The sequence below is a fragment of the Loxodonta africana genome, chromosome 9, assembly GCF_030014295.1.
Source record: "Loxodonta africana isolate mLoxAfr1 chromosome 9, mLoxAfr1.hap2, whole genome shotgun sequence".
In the NCBI taxonomy this organism is placed as follows: Eukaryota; Metazoa; Chordata; class Mammalia; order Proboscidea; family Elephantidae; genus Loxodonta; species Loxodonta africana.
Genome location: NC_087350.1, coordinates 32635899 through 32663773, shown reverse-complemented (window position 1 = coordinate 32663773; position 27875 = coordinate 32635899). Strand labels below are relative to the sequence as shown.

Sequence of the window (27875 nt, the reverse complement as noted above, 5' to 3'; positions counted from 1 at the left end):
TAAGTGCTGTAAAACATTTTCTGCCACGAATGATTGCCCTGGATCCAGATTCTAGTCTTTGACAACTACGCATTGACGTGACACAAGGAAGGTCTACCTTCAGGGGAGATTTGGTACAAAAGACTTTGGTTTAGATATTGGTAAGTCCAACGCAATCAGATCCTTTTTTTTAAGAAATGCTGTATGAACAAAGATGAGGCAGGTCCGTGAGTTCAATGACAAGTGACACAGAGCTGCTGTTCCCACAGTTTGGCCCAATTCCAGAATTTTTAGGACCTACTCACAGTACATGTACTCTCTAAAGAAAACAGCCTTGTATTCCACAATCCTTGTTATAATCTCCCATCACCCAGCTTCATCTGTTGGTAGCTCTCCTATGCCACTTTAAATAAATACAGGTCAAGCTGGGTTCACAGAGTAAGAGGTAATGGGGAAGTCTGGGCCCCCAGACCTTGACATCACCTAGAACTTTCCACCTCTGAGCGGTAAGCACACTCAGTTGCTAACCAAAAGATTGGAGTTCAAGCCCCCCCCCCCCCGAGAAGCACCTCAGAAGAAAGGCCTGATGATATATTTCCTAAAAATCAGCCACTGAAAACCCTATGGAGCACAGTTCTACTCTGACACTCATGGGGTTGCCTTGAGTTGGAACTGACTCATGGCACCTGGTTTCTTTCCCCCTCTGACTACATCAGCTCCCTGAAGCCCATAAACTCCTTCCATTGTTCCTCCAATCATTTTTCCTCATGGCTTCATTTTCTCTGAGGACAGGCTCCTTTTGGCCCTGCTGTCTGTTGCCACCAGATTTGTCTCTGGGCCCCTTCCAAGCCTCTTGTGTCTTCAGTGTTACAGCCTTTGACCTGTGTTACAGCTCTTTTAGGAGGTTCCTTGCCTTCTCTCTCTCTCTCTCTCTGCTTCTTCTCTCTTCTCTGTTCCTTCTCCTTCTTCCTGCTGCTTCTCTTCCAGCTTCTTTCTGTCTCAAAAACCTCTGTGGGATTGGCTGCATCTATAACAAACTGCTCATTAATTTCAAGTGATGGTCCTCCCACCAGTGCCACAAACTGACCAATCCCATTTTGGTAGGCCATAGACACTCTATTTGCATAGCAGGCTACAGACGCTTCATTTACACAGTCTATTGACTATATTGACTATATTAATCACAGGGCAGGCTGTAGCCCAGGACCAGACAAAAAAAGTATCAAACCACAAGTTGTTTACAGCTTACCCAGGAAATATCAATTAACCTGGACAAAAGTAACAAACCTTCTGGGATAGAAAACTAGGGCAAAGGTAACTCCTCAGGGCTTTGGGGGGAAAATCGTTCAAGCCGATTTTCCAAAATACCAAGGGAAAAGGTCACATAAAGGAACTCATCTCACCACAGTGGTAGAATTCTCACCTTCCATGCAGGAGAAAAAAAAAATTTTTTTTTGATGCAGGAGACCCAGGTTTAATTCTCAGTCAATGTACATCATGTGTAGTTACCACCTGTCTGTCAGGGGAGGCCGGCGTGTTGCTATGATGCTGAACAGGTTTCAGCAGGGTGTCCAGACTAAAACAGACTAGGAAGAAAGGCCTGGCTATCTACTAAAAAAAATTAGCTAATAAAAACCTTATGAAATCACAATGGTCTGATCCACAACTGATCACGGGGATGGCACAGGACTGGGCAGCATTTTGTTCTGTTGTACATGAGGTCACTGTGAGTTGGGACCAACTAGGTGACAGCTAACAACGACAACAAGAAGTACCTGAAATTTGTTTCAGTCAGGTTGCATGCAAGAGGATGTCCAGAGATTTCCCAGCAGCACTCACTGAGGCAAGGCCGAGGAGCCTCTGAAAATGCACAAGAGCTTCACCCCACCTCTAATTGGCCGAATTCTCCAGACACATTAAAAACAACAAAGCCTCTGTCTTACGAATCTGCTCAGGAAACAGAGGCGAGGCAGACTGAGTTTAGGCCTGGAGGAAAGAAAACGAGCAAGAGGGAAAAGGAAGCATCAAATGTGCACCAGTGTCATCAGAGCTTCAGCTAAACAGGCAGATAAATAGCAGGCAGATGGGAAACAAAAAAAGCCCAATTCAAGGAATCTGGACTTCTCGGACTCAGGATTCCAAAATAAATGTTTTCTATGTAAGTTCGTGAAATTCCAGTAAACTTTTGTTTGGTATTTTGTTTTTGTTTTATTTTCTCTGTGAGTAAGGGGTTGGGAGTTGGGTAATCCTGGGATTTTTACTTTTTTAATCTTTTCAGATTAGTTTTGTTTAACTTCAACTGACTCCCTTCTGAGCATGGGTACAGGCAGACACTGAACACCCCGGCTACTGGTCCAGTGTCTACAAGGTTATGATAAGAATCCAGCATGTCTCCCCTGCATGCCTCCTGCCCGCATCAAACCCACCAAAACGAAACCCACTGCCGTCCAGTTGAGTCGATTCCGACTCAGAGCGACCCTATAGGACAGAGCAGAACTGCCCCATTGAGTTTCCAAGGAGCGCCTGGTGGTTTCGAACTGCCAGTTTTGGGTTAGCAGCTGTCGAGCTTAACCACTACGCCACCAGTAGCTCTTAACCACTATGCCACCAGGGTTTCAGCCCCACCAAAGGGGGGAGAAAAATCCTGGATCAGGCCCTCTTAAACTGGTGCTTCTAAGCCTTTTCTGGGCACGCAAATCGCCTGAGGCTCTCATTGAAATGCAGATTCTGTTTTAGTAGGTCTGGGGTGGGGCCTGAGAGTCGCATTTCTATCAAGCTCCCAGGTGATGCCTGTGCTGCTGACCTGGGCACCATGCCTTGAGTAGCTGGGCTCTTGGCCTCCCAGCCTCCCACAATGGAGCCAAAATGGGTCACCCACGAAGCAAACGAGACGCCCCATGAACTTGCAGGAAGAAGGTTCAGAATTCTATTTAGGTTAATTTTTATTAAAAAAGTTTCAGTTTCACCAATCTCGACAGACACAAGTCCTTTCACTTGGCCCATCTGTTGGATGCCTCCCAGCACGTTGTGTGAAAGGAATACTGCTTCAAAACCAAACCAAACCAAACCTGTTGCCATCAAATTGATTCAGACTCAGGGGCACTATAGGGAAGAGCAGAACTGTCCCACAGGGTTTCCAAGAAGCAGCCGGTAGATTTGAACTGCTGACCTTTTGGTTAGGAGCCATAGCTCTTAACCACTGTACCACCAGGGCTCAGGGACCTGAGGGAAAAAAAAAACAAAAAAAAGCCCACTACCATCAAGTCAATTCCTACTTATAGTGACCCTATAAGGCAGAGTAGAACTGCCCCATAGAGTTTCCAAGAAGCAGCTTGGGGGTTTGAACTGCCAACCTTTTGGTTAGCAGCAGAACACTTAACCACAGTGCCATGGAGGCTCTGGAGACCTACTTGAAGGGTGGAAATTAAAGTCTGCAGCTCAGAGGGGCTACCAGGGGTGGGTTCAAAAATAACAAAAAAAATCTCTCACAAAATGTCCAACAGGCTTAAAAACGCCAAGAAACCGCTAATTAAAGATAACATTAAGAGTCTACATTTGCCAAAGAGTGTTGGTTCAGAAATCCGAAGTCATAATGAAGATTCTTTGGAATATGGATTTATACCCATCTGTAAAGACGATCTTAAAAATGAGCATATTGCATCTGGAAATATTAGTAATATATGCATATAATTTTAAAATTATCACTTCTACCTTAAGAGGTGCACATGCAAACATAATTTTATTGATGGGGCACACAGTCAAGGTTTCAAGATCAATGCTCTACGCAACCAGCCTGGCTTCCCTTGCACTCTGGAATGAAGATCCTGGCATCCTTTTTTCAACCTCCCAACTCACATAGTGTCCAGTCCAGCGATCCCCCACCCCGGCCATTGTTTTAGCTGAAGTGGAAGTAGGGAGAGTCAAGGATCTCAAACTCAAATGCCTGCAAGGATCAGGGAGAGATCATAAAGAGGGAAGACTGTGATAAAAACAACAGTACAAATGTGATGACAAATAGAAACTGACCCTAGGTCTCAGCATTGAGAAGACAATTGGGAGGGGTAGGGACTGTGGCAATATGTAAAGTACAAGCCCTCTACTCTCTCTGTTATTTGCCCATGTGAATGCAGACTCAGAGTTGCCAGATCTTCTCATATTTCAAGAAAAACACATGTGGAATTTTACTGGCCATCATCCAACGTTTAACTGGAGGAGTGCACGCGTGCACACACACACTTGAACTTGCCAAGACTTTAAACCATATTCAGACCATGAACCACCAGACCATGAACTACTCTTTAGGTAGAGCTATAGTCACATAATCATAATATAATGAGAGGCAGGAAAAGAAGAGCCATTCTCATGGGACAGGAAGTCAGAGTCAGCACATGGCTAAGTCCTGTGAAGGGGAAGGAAAGAAGAAAGAAACAGCAGGAAGGAGGAAGGTGAAGAGGTTGGAACTAACGATTTAAAAAAAGGGCAAAGGCAGAGATTTCTGTTTACCTCCTTCAGTCCTCCTGGGGGTCAATAATTAATCTCCCTTCCCCAGAGTTGTGGGCCCACAATGCGAGGCCTTGGGAAAGCACTTGAGCTCGATAATGTCTGTGTCTCCTCTTTTTCTGAGCAACAAGACTACATTTCCCAGCCTTCCTTGCAGTGGGTGTGGCCACATAAATAAGTTTTAGTTCATAGAACGTGAGCAGAAGTGAAGTGCATGACTGCCTGGCCTGATCCATGAAAATATCCCCCTGCAGGGTCCTCACTCTTTCCCTTTTCCTTGATTGAATGAGGCGGCAAAGATCTGGAGGAGGGTGAGGCCACATGATCCAAGACACGGAACCCAGCTTCCATTACCACACGCCACTTGGATTATGATGTGAATGAGAAATAGGCTTCTATTTTGTTAAGCTACTGAGACCGTGGTCTTCATCCTCCCCACTTTGGGGATATTTATCACAGGCTACCTCCTTGTCTCAGTTATCTAGTGCTGCTATGACCGAAATACCACAAGTGGATGGCTTTAACAAAGAGATGTTTATTCTCTCACGGTCTAGTAGTCTTGAAGTCCTCCTGCTACATCTTCCCCATTTTAGTATTTCAGATTTATCTCTTGGACTAATGGAGCTCTTTAAACTTTATCTTACTAGATTCAATTTGCTATTCTGTAGTATTACCTTCTTTGTATGCCTATAGAAGATTTCTGCTGTTTTTGCTTTCCCAGCATCCATATACCCTTCTCCTGGTACTAGCATCTCTATTACTTTTACACATAGTCTTAGTGCTACTAACAATCAAGGCAGCCAGCCTTCTTCTGACCTAGGGATTGAACGGTACTCAGGCTATGCCAGGTTCTCCCCCTCTTAAATCAGGGACATAAGAATCAAAAGCAACTGGAGCAGATACATCTTAAAAGAAATGTCTCATTAACTCCAGGACTATGGAGTCCCCGGGTGGTGCAAACGGTTAAGCACTCTACTATTAGCTGAAAGACTGGCAGTTCAAACCCACTCAGAGGCACCTCGGAAGACAGGCCTGGAAATCTGCTTCCAAAAGGTCACAGCCTTGAAAACCCTATGGAGCAGTTCTACTCTGCACACATTAGTCAGAATCGACTCCACAACCACTAACAACAACAATAACCCAGAATCCCCGAGTACCTTTTCCACAACTTGTTTGTTCAACTTCTCCTTTAACTCTGTGAGCCCCCATATCGCTTCAGTTATTTCCTTTCCTTGCCTAAGTTACCCAGTGTCAGCCACATGCGATCAATGAACTCAGCTGACAAAACGCTTTGTGTTGTTCGTCACTGCATTTCAAATGAATGAAGGACGTCAAAGTAGCAAGCAGGATTTGGTGATTTCTTGAACTTAATGGGAGAATGAATAAGGTAAACTGTAGGAATTTTATGTTTGGCCCAACACATTCCTCAGGAACAAGGAAGTCAGGCAAGCAGATGCTTACTAAGTGTCTGAGGGCTGAATGAACAAAAGGATGGGAAGAGATGGACAGTTTAATCAAAGCATTTAATCAGAGGATAGAAAAGCACAGATAAGACTGCACAGAGAGGAGTCAGGAAACATGAAAATATACTCATCGTAGAAGGTCTGAGCCACAGTTTAGCACATATGGCACAGAAGTTGCTAACCATTATCGGGTGATGTCCTCCTTCTCCTGTCAAAGCCCAAATCCAAATCAGAGGTCACCTCAGCCCCAGGAAGTCCTGCCGACGTCCCCAGACAGAACTGGCAGCTTCTCTGTTCCACAAATACATACTGAGTGCTCACTGTGTTGCTCTGAACTATTATAATCACACTAAATTCTTCAAAAGAGGGATCATGCTTTAGTTATTTCTTCACCACTGGGGGAGACTACCCTGCACACAGTCTGGGTTCAAGGAATGTGTGGTTGTCACATTGTTGTTGCTGTTAGGTGCCATAGAGTCGGTTCTGACTCATAGCGACCCTATGTGCAACAGAAGGAAACGCTGCCCCGTCCTGAGTCATCCTCACAATCATTGTTATGCGTTAAGCCCGTTGTTGCAGCCACTGTGTCAATCCATCCCTTTGAGGGTCTTCCTTTTTTCCACTGACCAGCTAATATTGTTACATTAAGTTTAAAAAAATAACTTGCAGAGCTAAAGAGGAGAGCTGTTGCTTTATTTTAGACATTAGCATTTATTTTTATTCCATTTCATATAGACCCAATGCATTTTTTTTTTTTTTTAGGCGCAAACTGTTTGTGCTTGAATGTAATGGTTGGCAGTTTGAACCCACCCAGACGTATAGCGGAAGATAGGCCTGACAGGCTGTTCTGTTAAGATTACAGCTAAGAAAACGCTATGGAGCAGTTCTACTCCATAGCATGTGGGGTTGCCGTAAGTCAGATTTGGCTCCATGGCAACTAATAACAACAACAACAAGAAAGAAATACAGAAACTTCTGGTGCCCCAGGAGTCAATCTGGGTCAGTAACTTTCAGGACCAGTTTACCAAAATCTGACCTTCGTTTTCACAGGTATATTTCTTGCAAACCCTGCTGGCCTGCGGAGCAAATAATCAATTGTGGGGACACTTTGACTTCTTGATAGGCCAGCCCTCTTCATTTCCCTGAGCCTCTTGAGGGCAAAGTTATTTGACTGTGTCTGCCTTAAGCAAACTATTAGTATTGTCAATTCATTTGACTTTGACCTAGAAATTTTATTCATGCAAAACAGAGTGAGCTAGCTTTTTATTAGGAAGCCAGGGTTCCTGGAAGAGCAAAGAACACTCTTTGTTCAGTGTATCATCTTGGGGTTCAGGCATCCTTGTACTTCATAGCATGAGTCAGCCCTGCTTTTGTAAGTGTGTGTTTGTTGAAAGGGGAGGGGATGTTTGTTCGTTCAGGATGGAGAAGGCAGTGAGGGAGGCTGAATATTGCCTTTTTCCTCTATCCTCAGTTTATAACCTTTGTCAGCGCACACTAGGAAAACTGATGGTTACCTAAAGCAACACTGATAGTCAGAGTCACCTGCTAAGACACCACCTCTTGGATGGCTGGCATTTGATTTTAATTAAGCATGGCCATCCAGAGTTATTGCCTGAATTATTGCCAAGCACTTGACTTCTTCAAATGATGCTCTGCAAGCTATGTCTTTTATTAAATAAGAGTAACATCAATGCTCCTTCCCAGAAAAAAGGATAAGGAAGCCAGTGCCAAAGATCAAAATTTTTATTATCAGAGTGAACACTAAAAAACAATCTGAGTTTCGAACTTTGCAAAACTCCTGTTATGTTTCTACCTATAAAATAAATTTTCTAGGCTCAGGCTTTCTGCTGAAGGAAATAGGTGTGTCCATATTGTTGAGGGAACATAGAAAAGGTTCACAACAAAACCAAGGCGACCTAAAGACATACGCAGTAGTACAATTTTACATTGCTTCTCACCTGAGAAAATTTCAAAATAGGGTTACCAGATGTCTCACATTTTCCATGACTGTCCTGCTTTCATGTATTCGGTTGTACTGTCCCATAAGTCAGAGCCCCAGTGGCACAATGGTTAAGAGCTCAGCTGCTAACCAAAAGGTCAGCAGTTCGAATCTACCAGCTGCTCCTACAGGGCAGTTCTACTCTATGGAGTCGCTATGAGTCCTGACGGCAACCAGTTTGGTTTTGGTTTTTTGGTCCCACAAGTCTACTCACAGCTGTCCCAAAATATGAACCAGTTCCTGCTTTAGGATGTGGCATCACACAGGGTGAGGGAAATAAACTTTTATAGATCCATTCGCCCATGGGACAAGAAAAGGTCACACACATTTAAAAAAATAAGATTATATACAAAGTTAATACACATATCGTCCATAATAAGCTCATTTTCAGAGAAGAAATTCTAGAACTGAAGTGGATCTTAAACCAGTTAAACCAGCTGCCATCAAGTCAAGTCTGACTCACGACGACCCCATGTGTGTCAGAGTAGAGCTGTGTTCCATAGGGTATTCAATGGCTAGTTTTTTGGAAGTAAATCACAAGGCCTTTCTTCTGAGGTGTCTCTAAGTGGACTCAAACCTCCAGCCTTTGGGTTAGCAGCTGAGTGTGTCAATCGTTTGTACCACCAGGGACTCCAAAGTGGATCGCAGACCTTATCTTACTTTTCAGTTTGGAAAACCACGAAGGCAAGCATCCGAAGGAGGATGAATGACATGCTGTGCATATTAACATGTTCTTAAATATTTTTTTCCAGTTTTTTTTGTATTGAACTTTAGATGAAGGTTTGCAGAACAAACTAGTTTCTCATCAGTTAGTACACACATTACTGTATGACATTGGTTAACAACCCTGCAACATGTCAACGCTCTCCCTTCTCAACCCTAGGTTTCCTATTACCAGCTATTTTAAAATATTTTTAACTTGCTACTGCCACAGGTCAAAAGCATAGGCAATATGCCAGGCTTGGCTTTGAGGCGAGAGATTCTTTTCTAGACCTAGGGAAATGTAGGTCACAACCTTGGAAGACTTAGAACTGTCTTCTATTTCGTCACTGTGCTCTAAGGGATGAGCTCTGCCCTCCAGGAAGGCAGACACCACACTGGAACACTGCGTTTTCAGGACAGTCATCCACCATTCCCCAGGAGAATTGTGTTGATCATGCCCTTTCCATAAGCCAGTGTCTTCCCTCCTGCATCAAACTGCTTCCTTAACATTAGGCCCTCCTGGCTGAAATCAACGCCCCATCCTTGCTCCGGGGTCTTTGAGTATTTGGTATGAAGTTATAGGAAGATACAGTTACTAGATTAAAAGAAAAAATAAATTTCTCAACTTTTACATTTGTGTACACCAGATGTGCTGAGCATTCAGCCTTTGGAATGAAGTGTTCCTGGAATGAAATCCAGCCCCTCCCTTCCTAGATGTATGACCTTGGGTGATTCACTGAGGCCTCCACTTTCTCCTGTGTAAGGTGCGCCTGACCCCAGCCTCAGTGTTCTCAATCATCTCATCTGCATGTGAAAGCTGGACAATGAATAAGGACACCTGAAGAAGAATTGATGCCTTCGAATTATGGCGTAAGCAAAGAATACTGAATATATCACGGACTACCAGAAGAACAAACACATCTGTCTTGAAGAAATACAGCCAGAATGTTCCTTAGAAGTGAACATGGCAAGACTTTTTCTCATGTACTTTGGACACGTTATCAGGAAGGACCAATCCCTGGAAAAGGACATCATGTTTGGTAAAGCAGAGGGTCAGCAAAAAAGAAGACTCTCAATGAGATGGACTGACACAGTGGCTGCAATAAGCTCAAACATAGCAGCAATTGTGACAATGGCACAGGACTGGGCAGTGTTTCATTCTGTTGTACACAGGGTGGCTATGAGTCGGAATTGACAGCACCTAACAACAAGAAGAACAACAAAATTTTTGTGGTTGTTAGGGTGAGAAGGTTTAATTCATGTAAAACATGTAGCACAGAGGTCTATATGCAATACAGTAGCATAGTGCCTAGTTCTGTTTGGTTTAATGCATCATTTACAGTGGGGGAAACCCTGGTGGCGTAGTGGTTAAGTGCTATGGCTGCTTACCAAAGGTCAGCAGTTCGAATCCACCAAGCACTGCTTGGAAACTCTATGGGGCAGTTCTACTCTGCCCTATAGGGTCACTATGAGTCGGAATCAACTTGATGGCAGCGGGTTTGGTTTGTTTTGGGGTTAGAGTATTCTACCATCTGATAAATCCACTCCCTTGCTCAAAAACCTTTGATGGCTCCCCATTCTCAGAAGGTAAGTTCAGTCTTCCTGTTCTGGTATTCAAGGTCCTTTGACCCATTTTCCAAATAGATAGCCCACAATGCTTCGCAGGAGCTTAGTGCTCCAGTTTTCCAGGAACCACTTGAGTTTCTTGTTCATGTCCAGTATTTTTCTCTCTCAGCCTGGGGTACTTGAACCCATTCCCTACTATTTAAGTTAGCAGTTGTAGATTAACAACTGTGTGTGTATTTGTGTGTGTGTGTTTACCCTTATGAGATCTTAGCTTGTATTTATTAGTTGTCAAAAATTGGAAGATTTCACCTATGAAGTGGATTTCATGAAACATAAGATGGAGCCATTTTGGGTCTACATTACCAAGTGACAACGTTTGGACTGGACTGAGTGGTGATCACCCCTTTAGAGAAGACAAACCTCCAGTTTACCCCAGTCATCACAACTCCCTATAGTCTTACACCAGCCTGAATTACTCATTAGGTTACCTGCTTGGCCCTCTGAAGACATTTCAGCTTGCCATTCCTGAATCCTGAGCTAAATCTTGTCCATCCTAATCTCAAATATTAACTCCTTCCCAAATTCTTCCATAAATTTTCTGCATTAGAAATAATTTTTCTTTCTTTTTTTAGCACCCATATTGTATTATTACTGTATTTGTCACTGATAGCCTTGTGCTATATTAATTTATGTTCTTGTTTTATTGTGCCTCCTGAACTATAAGCCTCTTGAGACAGAGCCCATGACTGGACTGTGCCTGGCTCAGTACCAGATACAAGCACGCATTTGATAAATAATTTAATCTGAGAAAAAAAACAGATAATCTAATCATGGGAATTAGTTATGGGCATCACCAACCTGTCAGTTTATTGTACTGTGGTAGCATGTGTGTTGCTATTATGTTATAGCTATGGGGCACTGGTATTTCAAATACCAGTGGGTTTATCCATGGTGGACAGGTTTCAGCAGAGCTTCCAGACGAAGACTAGCAAGAAAGGCCTGGCAATCTACTTCCAAAAATCAGGCAATGAAAGCCCTATGGATCGAAACAAAACATTGTCTGATATAAGAGCTGGAAGATGAGCCCCTTAAGTTGGAAGGACCTCAAAACACACAGTGGCCGCAGCAATGGACTCGAGCGTACCAACGATTGTGAAGATGGCACAGGACTGGGCAACATTTTGTTCTGTTGAAATGGGGTCACCATGAGTCAGAGCCGATTCAACAGCAACTAACAACAACAATCATAGGAAGGTCATGTTTTACTAGGTATGCAGATTTTTCTTCTTGGGCTGGGCTAAGTTTCAATCATCAATTAGTCCTCCTAGGAAAAGGACACAGGGTAAGGGGAAGGAAGAAAGGCCCACTAGGGAGCAAGAGGGAGTCACATTGATAGGCCTAGTGGCCAATTTCAAATTCTGTCCTAGGTTCATTTGCAGGGAAAATTTTGACCCTATAGGACAGAGTATAACTGCCCCATAGGGTTTCCAAAGAGTGGCTGGTGGATTCGAACTGCCGACCTTTTGGATAGCAGCTAAGCTCTTAACCACTGCATCACCAAGGTTCCTCTTTAATGATAGATGTAATATAATCTCACATTTGGTTAGCACTTTGTTTAGCTCTGTGCATTGTCACGGACTTTATTCTATTAGAATTACACAAAAACTACGAGGTAAGCAAACAAACAAAAAAAACCAAACTCGTTGCCATCTGATTCTGACTCATAGCAACCCTATAGGACAGAGTAGAACTGCCCCATAGGGTTTCCAAGGAGCACCGGGTGGATTCGAACTGCCGACCTTTTGGTTAGCAGCCGAGCTGTTAACCACTGTGCTGCCAGAGCTCCAAGCAATGTTGTTACCCCCAATTATAGAGATGGAATTTGAAGCTATACTTTGCATGAACAAAATACTCTCTTTAACAGCTCCTGACCTTTGAAAGCCAAAGTGGATGCAAAGATCACCAAGGTAGAGCAGCAAGCTGGAGGGTAATGTGTCGGTTTGCACGGTCTGAGCTGTGACCCGTGCTGTCACAACATACCCTGCAAAGAATCACCATCACTCTCTTCCACAGATTCCCCTTTTCAACTGTGCTATTCAGCTTCTTACTGGCAATGCGAGAAAGGGTGAAACCCAGGTCAAATGTGTACATATTGTTAAAGGCTTACTCTAAAGACTTTTTTTTTCTTCCCTTCTCACCTAGCGAGCTAATGAGAAGGTCTGATGATGCTGAAGGCACCTTTCATTATACAGTTGTTCACAGTTCAGAAAGTACTTCACAGAACCACTTTCTTCTTGCCTGATGTATCAGAATCTAAAACGCCTGTTCTCAAGCCCAGGCCTCACTTGCTCAAAAAGTCTCAGAGAATAGGGCTGGGAGGTTAAAGATTGGGGCAGGCCCATTCTTTGATTCTTGTTGTTGTTCTTAGCTGCTGTCAAGTGGGCCCCCAAGTCATGGTGACCCCACAAACAATGGAATGCAATGCTGCCCAGTCCTGTGCCATCTTTATGATGGGTTACAGGTTGGGCCATCATGATTCATGGTGTTTTCTTTGGCTGATTTTCAGAAGTGGAGTGTTCTTCCTAGTCCGTCTTATTTTGGAAGCTCCACTAAATGCTGGTCAGCAGCACAGAAACACGCAAGCGTCCACTGACAGACAGATGGTGGCTGCACGTAAGGTGCACTGGCCAGGAATCCAACCCAAGTCTCCTACATGGAAGGTGGAAATTCTACCCTGGAGCCACCACTGTCCCCTTTTTTTGATTCTAGGTGCTTGTTCTTCTAGATACTCAGGTCTCCTAGGAAACCATGTCTTCCCTGCCAAAGAAGGTAGAGACAGAGCTTTGGAGGCACATCAGCACTCCCCAGCCCTCAGAGCGGCTGGAATAAAAGTAAGTTGCCTGAACCATTCCGTTGCTCTGGTCTCCAGCTGGCCCTAAATTGGATAAGAACTAGAGACAAATCCAAATGTATTTTACACCCAAAGTTTCAGGTGTTCACGGGTAGCCTGCTGGATTCTGAAGAGCCTGAGCTGAGATTACATCCAAAGCTAAAGAGCTCATCAGTCTTGGCGAAACGTCCTCCTTCCCTAAACCAGTTGCCATCAAGCTGATTTCTATTCATGGGGACCCCGTGTTTGTCAGAGCGGGACTGTGCTCCATAGGGTTTTCAATGGCTGATTTTTTGGAAGTAGACCTTTTCATCCGAGGTGTCTCTTGGTGAACTTGAACCTCCAAACTTTGGGTTAGCAGTTGAGTGTATTAACCATTTACACCACCCAGGGACTCCTTCCCTAGTCTCTTAATTTTGAAATGGGTCCCTCGCACAATTGAAAACTTTAATACTTCCACTGGTGTCTATAAAGGATGAAAGGAAGCGAAGGACTTGTTCACTGGAATGTGGAACTCCCTCCTGAGATATAACTGAGTTTGTAGCTAGCAACCCTTCCTCAGAATGGAAACACTATGTTCAGCTTTGTTTGCCCAAGTTTCCAGGTTTGCCCAAGTTTCCGGTCAATGATGGCACTGCCGGTGTGGACGCTGGAGAACAGCCTGTACTCTACAAGTCTATTCCCACTGCAGACAACTCTGTTTTTGTTTACAGCAAGAAAATATTAATATCTTGTAAGAGTAAAGAATACCACGGGCCCTTGGAAACAGGAAATATGTTACCAGCATTTTGTTGTAAGTGTGGGAAATTAAACTAACCCTTTAATTTTACCTCTCTTGGCCTAAAATACCATTCCCCAGAATTTCCACCACTCTTCCATGCCCAGCTCAAATGCCACCCTTTGCAAAAAATCTTCTCTGACCAGAAGAGAGGGAGAGTGCTTCCAAATTATTATAACACTTTATACCCCTTGTTATGGATTAAATTGTGTCTCCTGAAAAGATACATTGAAGTCCTAACCCCTAGTACTTGTGAAGGTGACCTTGTTTGGAAATAGGGTCTTTGAAAATGTTATCAGTTTAACATGAAGTCATCCAAGGTGTGTATCAGGTCATACCGGGTGAGTGCTAATCCCATCTAAGTGGTGTCCTATAAAAGAGAAGAGACAGATCGAGGGAGGATAGCAACGGGAAGATGCACTACAATCAAGGAAAGCCTGGGAAGGCTTAGTAAGAAGACGTCAAAAAAACAAAACTGTTGCCATCAAGTCAATTCCTACTCATAGCGACCCTATAGGACAGGGTAGAACCAGGTAGAACCATCCCAGAAGGTTTCCAAGGAGCAGCTGGTGGATTCAAACTGCAGACCTTTTGGTTAACAGCCAAACACTTAACCACTGTGCCATCAGGGCCCCACTAGAAGCCAGGAGAGACAAAAAAAAAAGGATCTGCTCTTACAGGCTTAAGAGGGAGCGTGGCCCAGCTGACACGTGGACACACATGACCCACAGCCAAGCCTCTAGAACTGTCAGACAATAAATTTCTGTTCTTATGGTTCACCCGGTTTGCAGCATTTTGTTGCAGCAACCCTAAGAAACCAAATACCTTTGTCATTAGTCATAAACTGCCATCCAATGTAGTTTGCTTACCATGCTTCATGTCCCTGATACTCCTTGCCCCATCTTATATATTTGCATTCTCCATACCACCTGACATGATCCACCAGTGCATAGCTGATGTTTGATGACTATTTGATAAATTAGTGTCTAGGTTTATTCCTACTGGCCAGAATGCTCCTTGCAGGCAACGATGGTGAGACTTCATCTTGCTTACTTTGGACATGTCATCAGGAGGGACCAATAGGCGGAGAAGGACATCATGCTTGGTAAAGTAGAGGGTCAGTGAAAAAGGGAGATCTTCAATGAGATGGGCTGACTCAGTGGCTACCATCAAGGGCTCAAACGTTGCAATGATTGTGAGGCTGGCGTAGGACTGGTAAGGTTTCATTCTGTTTATACATAAGGTTGCTACGAGTCACAGCTGACTCTAAGGCACCTAACAGATTTATTCCTTGGCTTAGCTCACCGAGGATCTGCAGAGGCTAAATGAATGAATTACAGATGGGAATGTACCTTCTCTATGCCAAAGAGGCAATTACAGCTTTATGAGGACAGAGGATGATTAACGCATTCTTGGAGACAAATGCCTTCCATGCTTCTTCCCAGCTCTTTATTCACATCAATAATAACTATCGTTTATCGCAGGGGTGTTGGTGGTTCAGTGGTAGAATTTTCCTCTGATGTTTTTTCCAGCCAGTGCCTCATGCACAGCCATCACCCATCTGGTCAGGGGAGGTTTGTGTGTCGCTATGATACTGGACAGGTTTCAGTGGAGCTTCTAGACTAACACAGACTAGCAAGAAAGGCCTGGTGTTCTCCTTCTAACAATCGGCCAACTGAAAACACTATGGCTCACGGTTGTCAGATCCCCACCTGATCACGGAGATGGTGAAGGGCTAGGCAGTGTTTAGTTCTTCTGTGCATGCAATCACCATGAGTTGGGGGCCAACTAGATGGCAGCTAACAACAAGAAGATCATTTACATGTACACCGTGCTAAGTGCAATACACACGCCTGCATCTCGCAGAAGAACGAAACCAGCAGTTATTCAACTTTTCTGAGCCGAAGTTCGCACAGATGGGAAGAGGCAGTCATGCGATTTGGCCTCAGAGCCCCTGTGTTTATCCAGCACACCAGGCTGCTCCCTTCCAGACCGTCGTTCCCAGCGTGAAGTGCTGATTGTATGATTATAAAACACTGTGCTTCTCATTTCCTTCTCGTGGCCTGCTGCTCTGAACTAGCCCACACAATCACTGGACGAGCATGTGAATGTGATAAAGTAAATGTGGACAGCATTGCGGACAGGAAATGAATCTCACCGCAGCAAAATTCAAATTGCCACATTTTGACAAGAGAGAGACAGGCAAGAAGCAATCCTTTTAGGGATGTTATCGAGAGACAAGCGCCTCTTCGTGGATCGTGTGATTTTTTTTTTTAATTTAAACAAAGAGACAAGATATGAGTCCTTTGGAAAATTGCCCAAGTACAGGGCTATGTTTATCTCCCACAGTTGGGAGAATGGAAATGGCACATGGGGGGCTCCCTCAGACCAGCAAGGAGGCAGCGGTTAGCTCCCCTATAGACCAAAAGTCTAAGAACATGTCACTAAGTGCACTGCATATAAAAAAATGTCCAGCCCTGCAAACGCACATAAAAATGCAAAGCCACTTCACGTTCTTCTGCATTACGACACGCTTCCTTCTGAGTGCCAGCTACACCTACAGCCCATCATCTGCAGACAGCTCCACTAAACAAATGTCATTCACTGCATTGAGAATGAACGTCAATGTTGGGATTGAGAAGAAGAAAGATACCTTATCAATGGTTTAAATCAGAGCCTTTAAGCCATGTTCATTAAGCTGATTATAAGGACTCTGAAAGCAAGACAGTGTTCTACATTAATTTCTTTGTTTCCAGCCAAAGAGACTAGTGGCATAGAATACAGCATTGCACAATTGATACGTGTTTTAACGTAGGATTGGAAATAGATATCTGATTAAGGAATTGTAAAAGCCGCCTTTTAACAAAGGTTCTTGTTCTCCCCTCTCCCCAGCACGCTGTAATGCGCGTTTCTGATGCTGTCGAATGATGCGCTCGATTGAACACCCATTGGAGTTACAGTTCTCATGGGGCCATCAGAGAAAACAAATAGGAGGAAGAGATTAAGCCGATCCTAAAACGTTTTAAAGGCAGGAAAAAAGAAGTTTGCACATTTTCCTCTCTTCGTTCATGTCTTGAATTTCAAGCCTGGTTGAATTTATCAAATGATGATTTTACAGCTACCAGTAACACTTCAAACAAACCACATCCCTCAGGACCAAACTCAACCCATCAGAATGGACCTGAGGACCCAAACATCTTGCCTACATTTTGGGTCTAAAGATAATGCGTTTGTACCATGTAAGCCCCTTTTGGTCTTACAGCCTGAACCTCTCCAGAGAACAGATGAGCAAATTTAATGGAAAAGGCTGTTGCATGTGCATGGTAGGTATATCTTTAAGACAAAACCAAGTTTTAAACACAAACCTGCCATCATCATACCCAATCATGTTGAGGAACTTCGAAGATGAACAATGGTCTCTGCCTCAATTTAAAAGCTTCTCATTCTGATGCATCTTCTTCAGTAAATTTCTTAAGTACTGGTCTTGATTGATGTTCCATCCTTGGTATTCCTCTCGGTAGACTCTTCCCAGGATACAGAAAAATAAAATATTTGGTACAATTCTCCTGTTAGGGATTGAATGGTGTCCCTCAAAAAAATATGTTGAAGTCCTAACCCCTGTTATCTATGAAGGTGACTTTGAAGATACTGTCAGTTAACATGAGAGCATACTGGAGTAGGGTGGGTCTGAATCCATACGAGTGATATCCTTACAGAAAGAGAAGAGACAAAGAGATGGACAGAGGAAGAACATCACGGGAAGATACATCCACACACCAAGGAACGCCTGAGGCTCCCAGAAGCCAGGAGAGACAAGAAAGGATCTTCCTTTAGGGCCTTCAGAAAGAACATAGCCCTGCTGACACCCTGAACTTGAACTCCTAGCCTCCAGAACTGTTAGACAATATATTTCTGTTGTTTAAAGCCACCCACTGGAGACACTTTGTTAGGGCAGCCCTAGAAAACTAATATGGCTCCCTTTTAACTTTTTCTAACAAATTTTTCTATAAAAATCTTGAACATATGGAACGTTTTTCCTTTTGTCTATACTGAAACCTGGCTGGCATATTATTTAGTACATTTAGTCATTTTGTGTTAATTTAGCGATATTTTATGAGGTTGAGCAAAGAATTATATTTCTTTTAGGGGCTCTAACATTTAAAAAGTTTGGAACTGATACAAGCATACTCTGACAGCAATCTTTGTATCTATCCCCATAACTAGAAGAGGGCACAATAGAGAAATAAGTGTCAGCTGAATGAACAAATAGAAATCCTACTCATCTTTCAAGATCCAGCTCACAACCCGCTCCCATGAAGTCTTCTCTAGTCACCAAAGGCCATGGTGATTCCTGACCCCATGTGCCCTGGTTGCCTGTCTCAGTCATGAAGTGCTTATGGTCCCTAAAGTTGTAGTTATTTTATAAATTTATCTCCCCAACTGGATTGCACCTCCTCAGACTTACTTTTACATACTCCTTTGTCCCTGAGTGGTGCAAGTGGTTAACATGTTCATTGTTTACCCAATGTTTGGAGGTTCAAGTCCACCCAGAGGTGCCTTGGAAGAAAGGCCTGGTAATCTACTTACCAAAAACCAGAGATTTGATAACCTTACAGAGCACATTTCTACTCTGACACACATGGGGTCGCCAGGTATCAGAATCCACTCAATGACAAATGGTTTTTGTTTATTTTTTTAATCTCTCACAGAGCCTGGTGTGTTGCCTCACAGACAACGCCTCCTGCTCAACAGTACTTCTCAGTAAACACAAGATGTAAACATACTTCTAATCCAGGACACCAAAGGAGTCCCTAGCATATATTTAAATATTCCCATGACTCCTGAGACTCAGGTAAGAAAGCAAGGAGCTGGGTGGGATAAAACCAGTCATCATAGACCAGTTACAGTCAAGTTGATTCCAAGGTACCTCTGGGTGAACATGAACCAAGTACATTAACCGTTTGTACCACCCAGGACTCCACTCTTCAGAGAATTCTTACTAATTTTTGATCCAGCCCAAGTGGAATGCAAAACACTAATGGCGCTCTAGGCAAAGAGCCAAGAGGGCTTCTGTCCCTGCTGTATACACTTTGATCATGCTGCTTTAAAGAGTGGTCTCCAGAAGTGTGCTAAAGAAGTGAAAAGCTCCACAGTAGGTACCAAGCCTGAGAGACCAGTCCCCTCAATACTGTGATTCATCCACTATTTTTTGAGTACCTATTCACATCTAAATAATAAACCATGGGCTGGGGATACAAAAACCAGTAATGCTACCTCCAATCTCAAGGGGCCACAGTTCATTAGGGGAGACTGACATATAGATACTTACTAAGCAATGTAAGGAATACAAAAGTAGATGAATGTACCAAGTACTACAAGCACCCAAAGACGGAAGTAACTAATTAAGTTGAAAGCATCAGGAAACTGTCCACAGAGTTACTGATATTAGAGTTAAGCTCGGCAAAATGAATGGGCTTTTTAACAAAACATAAAGTTGAAAAAAAAAAAAAAAAAAGCAAGCCTGGAACAACCACTGCTATTAACATCTTGCTTTGAATTTATTTGTCTAGTAATTAGGTCATTCGGTAAAATGAAGCCTCTCAGAGAAAAATCCACAGAAGACAGAAGTTTGGGATAGGAGAAGGTGAAAAGGTAAGTCCCCTAGCTGGGCTAGTGAGCACCCTTCTAAGGAACTATGAGCAGTTCACACTCCACATGAAGGCTGGTGAGTGAGCCTGAATCCAGTCCACTGGATTTGCTCTGAGAGGCGACCTTTTCCTAATCCCCACAAAGGCTCTATTGAGGTTAACTGCAGCTCTTTGGTTCTGTTGGTAAACAGAATTTGGTAGCCATGTAGAAAACAGAGGAGTCCCTGGGTGGCAAACACTTAAGTGCTCAGTGGCTAACAGAAAGGTTGGAGGTTCAAGCCCACTCAGAGGAGTCTCGGAGGAGAGGCCTGGGGATTTACTCCAAAAAAAACCAGCCACCGACAACCCTAACGTCACTATCTGTCAGAATGGACTGAATCACAACTGGTTTGGTTTTGTGATATGGGCAGAAAACAGAGGTGAGGGGACAAGGCCATCAGGTTGGTAATTTACATAAGCCTGATCTGGGGGTGCAGCATCTGCCAGCCCAGGGGAGCTCACCACGGTCCACTTCCATTAATGGCTAGGTCAAGCACAGATGTATCGGTCAAGTGTGTGCTGGACCATGAATTGGCAGATGCCTTCAGTCTAAGGCATTTCTCCTGGTAAGACATCCCTTCCACCCCCAACATACCAACTAACATCAACGTTTATAATGACAGGTGTCTATCTCCCAGGACACAGAGGCTAGTGACAGAAATAAAGACAATTAAATTAAAAAAAAAAGGCAAAACCAAAAATTGTAACCACAGGGTATGCATTAGCATTACAAAGTGCCATATTTTTACACAACGCCTGTGTTCTACATTTGTCTGCCAACCACTGCTAAGGGGAAGGTTGGTGGTTAGAGCCTACCTAAGGGAACCTCGGAATAAAGGCCTGGTGACTTACTCTCCCAAAAATCTGCCACTGAAAACCCTATGGAACACAGTTCTATTCTGACACACATGGGGTTGCCATGAGTCAGAATCGACTTGACGGCAACTGTTAACACTTGTATTTATGGCTTCTTCCTTAACACTCAGACTACACCAAAACTTACCCAGCTGAGGAAGCTTTATCAGGGCTACTTCACGGACATGCAATCTGGGCAGTCATACAGGGCCCTGAACTTAGAAGGGCCCTGTGCTTGGTTTAATGCTCTGCCATTGTCATCTTGACACTCTTTATTTTTGCACAAGGGGCCCTGAATTTTCATTTTGCACTGGCCCCCCAATTATGTAACCAGTCCTGAACTTTATGTAACCTGCCACCCAATTCATAAAAGCCCCATATGTCCTAAATACATTTTGTGGATGCCAACTCTTCATTGCCTTCTTTAAAGCAGAGCAAACATCTAGTCGTGCCAGGCTCCCAGCTAATCAGCAATTTTCAAAGTTTGGCCCACAAAGCTCTTCAGGCTCATGTTGTCTGTTATATGGGTTTATTCTTCTCCCATGAATAATTATGTTTATATTAAAGCCAGACATCACCTCATACTGTTTCAAAAGCAATATCCTTCCAGCTCACTATAGCATTGCAATAGTTTCTGTGTGTAAAAACGGAGCGAGTGGGGTCTGAAATGTTTTGGTCTGATGGCTAAATATTCATGTCTGAGAGCCAGTGATACAGACTCCAAACCAGGCCTACCTGTGTTACCGGAATGAGCCCCAACTACCCTATGGTCTCTCAGGGAAGCAGCAGGAACTCAAGTACTGGCCTGGGTCTGTGCTTCTTAAACTGGGGAATAGAAATCTGAGGGCTGCGAGCAGAGTGCACAGATAGACAAAGCCACAGGGGAACACCTAGAGAGTCAATATCTCTCCAGATAATTAATCTGGAACATTATTTTAATATGGGAATAAACATTTTAGAGCTCTTGTAAATATAAGACTTCAGAGCTATTTCCTGCTGAGATACCGTTGTTTGAGCTTATGCCCTACATACCCAGGGCTCCCCATTCACTCTCCTCTGCTATTAAAGACACTATCTCCAAAACCACAGACAAATATGAGAAGGTCTCATAAGATAAGGGTCCTGTGCTTTGCATTTAGAAGAAATCCAGCATTTGATGGAGATGGATGTTCCCAAAACCCTATATAAATGGCAGAACTTCAAAGATTGAGGTTGAGCCTCTCTCTTTCTGGGAAAGTCCCAAGTGGAAGTCCAAACCCTGCAGGGTAGGATGGGAATGGGGTTGGTGATATTCCTTGCACACGCTATCACTAATCCTCTGGGTGAGTCTTGCCATATGGTCAACAGGACTGGCTGGTTACTCTTTCAAGTCCACATTTCCACAGATACGGCCTGAAAATTTGGCAAGATAAACCCCACCTGCCTTCTTGCCCATCACTAACCACTTTGCAATCCTGGAGGCCCACCTTGTAGTTCTTTCTGAGCAAGCAGACTGGTATGGAAGCAAAAACACAACATCCAAAGTCCAAAAGTCCGAGATCAAGTCATGATTCCATCATTACCTTGTTGTGTCTTGAGTTTCTGCAAATGTAAAATGGAAGCAATACTTGTCCTACCTACCTATGGGGTCATCATGAGGACGAAATTAAATACAGAGAAGTACTACTTAAGTTGTAATGTGCTAACAATTATTATATTGTATTGTATTGTATTGTATTGTATTGTATTGTATTGTATTGTATTGTATTGTATTGTATTGTATTGTATTGTATTATATAACACTTCTCATTGATTTCAGCAACATCCAAGAGTCCAATTCTCTCATATTGGAGGTGAAGATCAATCCTTGACTTTCCACTTTTTTTTACCACCCCAGTGCCATCTTATGAGAATTCACTACTACATTTTATGGGCAAATGCTCAGCCTGCAAACACTGAGAAAATTCAGATCTGAATTTGAAACTCCTTACCTTTGTGTCTCTGGACACATTTTTCAAATGTTACTTAACTTGGTACTTAGCCCACTATAAATTATCTAAATACTTTAACAATAATTCTTTTTTTTTTAATAATTTTTATTGTGCTTTAAGTGAAAGTTTACAAATCAAGTCAGTCTGTCACATATAAGCTTATATACATCTTACTCTACACTCCAACTTACTCTCCCCCCAATGAGTCAGCCCGTTCCCTCCTTCCAGTCTCTCCTTTCATGACCATTTTGCCAGCTTCTAACCCTCTCTACCCTCCCATCTCTCCTCCAGACAGGAGATGCCAACACAGTCTCAAGTGTCCACCTGATACAAGTGGCTCACTCTTCATCAGCATCTCTCTCCAACCCATTGTCCAGTCCCTTCCATGTCTGATGAGTTCTCTTTGAGAACGGCTCCTGTCCTGGGCCAACAGAAGGTTTGGGGACCATGACCGCTGGGATTCCTCTAGTCTCAGTCAGACCATTAAGGCCGGTCCTCCTATGAGAATTTGGGGTCTGCATCCCAAAGCTCTCCATCTTCCTCAGGGGCTCTCTGCTGTGCTCCCTGTCAGGGCAGTCATCGGTTGTGGCTAGGCACCATCTAGTTCTTCTGGTCTCAGGATGATGTAAGTCTCTGGTTCACGTGGCCCTTTCTGTCTCTTGGGCTCATAGTTATCATGTGACCTTGGTATTCTTCATTCTCCTTTGATCCAGGTGGGTTGAGACCAATTGATGCATCTTAGATGGCCGCTTGTTAGCATTCAAGACCCCAGATGCCACACTTCAAAGTGGAATGCAGAATATTTTCATAATAGAATTATTTTGCCAATTGACTTAGAAGTCCCATTAAGCCATAGTCCCCAAACCCCCGCCCGTGCTCCGCTGACCTTCGAAGCATTCAGTCCATCCCGGAAACCTCTTTGCTTTTGATCCAGTCCAGTTGAGCTGACCTTCCGTGTAGTCACCTAAAGTAGTTCTAATCTACTAACTAATCAGTAAATAACCCTCTCCCACCCTCCTCCCTCCCCACCACATAACCACAAAAGAATGTGTTCTTCACAGTTTATACTATTTCTCAAGATCTTATAATAGTGGTCTTATACAATATTTGTCCTTTTGCATCTGACTACTTTCACTCAGCATAATGCCTTCCAGGCTCCTCCATGTTGTGAAATGTTTCACAGATTCGTCACTGTTCTTTATCAATGCGTAGTATTCCATTGTGTGAATATACCATAATTTATTTAACCATTCATCCGTTGATGGACACCTTGGTTGCTTCCAGCTTTTGCTATTGTAAACAGTGCTGCAATAAACATGGGTGTGCATATATCTGTTTGTGTAAAGGCTCTTATTTCTCTAGGGTTTATTCCGAGGAGTGGGATTTCTGGGTTGTATGGTAGTTCTATTTCTAACTGTTTAAGAAAACACCAGATAGATTTCCAAAGTGGTTGTACCATTTTACATTCCCAGCAGCAGTGTAGAAGAGTTCCAATCTCTGCGCAGCCTCTCCAACATTTATTATTTTGTGTTTTTTGGATTAATGCCAGCATTGTTGGAGTGACATGGAATCTCATCGTGGTTTTAATTTGCATTTCTCTAATGGCTAATGATCGAGAGCATTTTCTCATGTATCTGTTAGCTGCCTGAATAGCTTTTTTAGTGAAGTGCGTGTTCATATCCTTTGCCCACTTTTTGATTGGGTTGTTTGTCTTTTTGTGGTTGAGTTTTAACAGAATCATATAGATTTTAGAGATTAGGTGCTGGTCAGAGATGTCACAGCTGAAAATTTTTTCCCAATCTGTAGGTGGTCTCTTTACTCTTTTGGAGAAGTCTTTAGATGAGCATAGGTGTTTGATTTTTAGGAGCTCCCAGTTATCTGGTTTCTCTTCGTCATTTTTGGTAATGTTTTGTATTCTGTTTATGCCTTGTATTGGGGCTCCTAACATTGTCCCTATTTTTTCTTCCATGATCTTTATTGTTTTAGTCTTTACGTTTAGGTCTCTGATCCACTTGGAGTTAGTTTTTGTGCATGGTGTGAGGTATGGGTCCTGTTTCATTTTTTTGCAAATGGATATCCAGTTATGCCAGCACCATTTGTTAAAAAGACTATCTTTCCCCAATTAACTGACACTGGTCCTTTGTCAAATATCAACTGCTCATATGTGGATGGATTTATATCTGGGTTCTCAATTCTGTTCCATTGGTCTATGTGCCTGTTGTTGTACCAGTACCAGGCTGTTTTGACTACTGTGGCTGTATAATATGTTCTAAAATCAGGTAGAGAGAGGCCTCCCACTTTCTTCTTCTTTTTCAGTAATGCTTTACTTATCCGGGGCTTCTTTCCCTTCCATACGAAGTTGGTGATTTGTTTCTCCATCACATTAAAAAATGTCATTGGAATTTGGATCGGAAGTGCATTGTATGTATAGATGGCTTTTGGTAGAATAGACATTTTTACTATGTTAAGTCTTCCTATCCATGAGCAAGGTATGTTTTTCCACTTATGTAGGTCCTTTTTAGTTCCTTGCACTAGTACTTTGTAGTTTTCTTTGTATAGGTCTTTTACATCTTTGGTAAGATTTATTCCTAAGTATTTTATCTTCTTGGGGGCTACTGTGAATGGTATTGATTTGGTGATTTCCTCTTCAATGTTCTTTTTGTTGATGTAGAGGAATCCAAGTGATTTTTGTGTGTTTATCTTATAACCTGAGACTCTGCCAAACTCTTCTATTAGTTTCAGTAGTTTTCGGGAGGATTCCTTAGGGTTTTCTGTGTATAAGATCATGTCATCTGCAAATAGAGATAATTTTACTTCTTCCTTGCCAATCCAGATGCTCTTTATTTCTTTGTCTAGCCTAATTGCTCTGGCTAGGACCTCTAGCACAATGTTGACTAAGAGCGGTGATAAAGGGCATCCTTGTCTGGTTCCCGTTCTCAAGGGAAATGCTTTCAGGCTCTCTCCATTTAGAAGGATGTTACTTGTTGGCTTTGTACAGATGCCCTTTATTATGTTGAGGAATTTTCCTTCAATTCCTACTTTTGCTGAGAGTTTTTATCATGAATGGGTGTTGAACTTTGTCAAATGCCTTTTCTGCATCAATTGATAAGATCATGTGGTTTTTATCTTTTGTTTTATTTATATGGTGGATTACATTAATGGTTTTTCTAATATTAAACCAACCTTGCATACCTGGTATAAATCCCACTTGGTCGTGGTGGATTATTTTTTTGATACGTTGTTGAATTCTATTGGCTAGAATTTTGTTGAGGATTTTTGCATCTATGTTCATGAGGGACATAGGTCTGTAATCTTCTTTTTTTGTGATGTCTTTACCTGGTTTTGGTATCAGGGATATGGCGGCTTCATAGAATGAGTTAGGTAGTATTCCATCATTTTCTATGCTTTGAAATACCTTTAGTAGTAGTGGTGTTAACTCTTCTCTGAAAGTTTGGTAGAACTCTGCAGTGAAGCCGTCCGGGCCAGGGCTTTTTTTTATTGGGAGTTTTTTGATTACCTTTTCAATCTCTTTTTTTGTTATGAGTCTATTTAGTTGTTCTACTTCTGATTGTGTTTAGGTAGGCAGTGTTTTTCTAGGAATTCATCTATTTCTTCTAGGTTTGCAAATTTGTTAGAGTACAATTTTTCGTAATAATCCGATATGATTCTTTTAATTTCAGTTGGGCCTGTTGTGATGTAGCCCATCTCATTTTTTATTCGGGTTATTTGTTTCCTTTCCTGTATTTCTTTAGTCAGTCTGGCCAATGGTTTATCAATTTTGTTAATTTTTTCAAAGAACCAGCTTTTGGCTTTGTTAATCCTTTCAATTGTTTTTCTGTTCTCTAATCCATTTAGTTCAGCTCTAATTTTTATTATTTGTTTTCTTCTGGTGCCTGATGGATTCTTTTGTTGCTCGCTTTCTATTTGTTCAAGTTGTAGGGACAGTTCTCTGATTTTGGCTCTTTCTTCTTTATGTATGTGTGCATTTATGGATATAAATTGACCTCTGAGCACTGCTTTTGCTGTATCCCAGAGGTTTTGATAGGAAGTGTTTTCATTCTCTTTGCATTCTATGAATTTCTTTATTCCCTCCTTAATGTCTTCTATAACCCGGTCTTTTCTGAGCAGGGTATTGTTCAGTTTCCAAGTATTTCATTTCTTTTCCCTGATTTTTCTGTTATTGATTTCCACCTTTACGGCCTTGTGATCTGAGAAGATGCTTTGTAATATTTCGATGTTTTGGGTTCTGCAAAGGTTTGTTTTATGACTTAGTATGTTGTCTATCCTAGAGAATATTCCATGTGCACTAGAAAAAAAAAGTATACTTTGCAGCTGTTGGGTGGAGTGTTCTGTGTAAGTGTATGAGTTCAAGTTGGTTGATTGTAGCAATTAGGTGTCTCTATTGAGCTTCTTACTGGAAGTCCTGTCCTTCTCTGAAAGTGGTGTGTTGAAGTCTCCTACTATAATTGTGGAGGTGTCTATCTCACTTTTCAGTTCTGTTAAAGTTTGTTTTATGTATCTTGCAGCCCTGTCATTGGGTGCATAAATATTTAATATGGTTATATCTTCCTGGTCAGTTGTCCCTTTAATCATTATGTAGTGTCCTTCTTTATCCTTTGTGGTGGATTTAACTTTAAAGTCTATTTTGTCAGAAATTAATATTGCCACTTCTGCTCTTTTTTGCTTGTTGTTTGCTTGATATTTTTTTCCATCCTTTGAGTTTTAGTTTGTTTGTGTCTCTAAGTCTAAGGTGTGTCTCTTGTAGGCAGCATATAGACGGATCGTGTTTCTTTATCCAGTCTGAGACTCTCTGTCTCTTTATTGGTGCATTTAGTCCATTCACATTCAGCGTAATTATAGATAAGTATGTGTTGAGTGCTGTCATTTTGATGCTTTTTAGTGTGTGTTGTTGACAATTTCATTTTTCCACTTACTTTTTTCTGCTGAAACGTTTTTCTTTGTAAATTGTGTGTTCCTCATTTTCATAGTATTTGACTTTATGTTGGCTGAGTCGTTATGTTTTTCTTGGTTTTTATTTTGAGTTATGGAATTGTTAGACTTCTTTGTGGTTACCTTAATATTTACCCCTATTTTTCTAAGTAAAAACCTAACTCTTGTTGTCCTATATTGCCTTGTTTTCCTCTCCATATGGCAGTTCTATGCCTCCTGATCAGGGTCTGCTTCTTTATGTGGTTTGATATCAACTGCTGTCTCCGAGCCATCTATAAGATATTGTAATGATTTATTTTACATTTGCTCACTGAGTCTTATCTTGTTTTGTTTTCTTTCAATATACGTAGATAGGCTACTAGATTATGCTGTCTTGATTGTTGTAGCCCTTGAACCACTTACGTCCTATTACCAGCTGGTTTGGGCTGTTACCAGATATATGAGGTTAAGAGTCCATTCACTCTTCTTGAGTAGAATCTGATTTTGGGTCACCAAGTGTGTGGTGCAGACTGTCACCTATCCACCTAGAGGAGTAG

At 42.4% G+C, this 27875-nt stretch overlaps 1 protein-coding gene across 4 annotated transcripts in view; it reads right to left on the bottom strand.

Annotated features, from left to right (window-relative positions):
* GNA14 (G protein subunit alpha 14) overlaps positions 1-27875 on the bottom strand; it is a 217136-nt gene that overhangs the window by 148013 nt on the left and 41248 nt on the right. Inside the window, exon 1 of one of the 4 annotated variants that reach the window (XM_010587497.3) lies at positions 6125-6307. The exons of the other annotated variants lie outside the window; for them this stretch is intronic. The gene's annotated coding sequence lies outside the window, so the exon portion shown is untranslated. Of the gene's footprint in view, positions 1-6124; positions 6308-27875 lie in introns of those variants that run through there. 4 annotated transcript variants of the gene reach the window in all.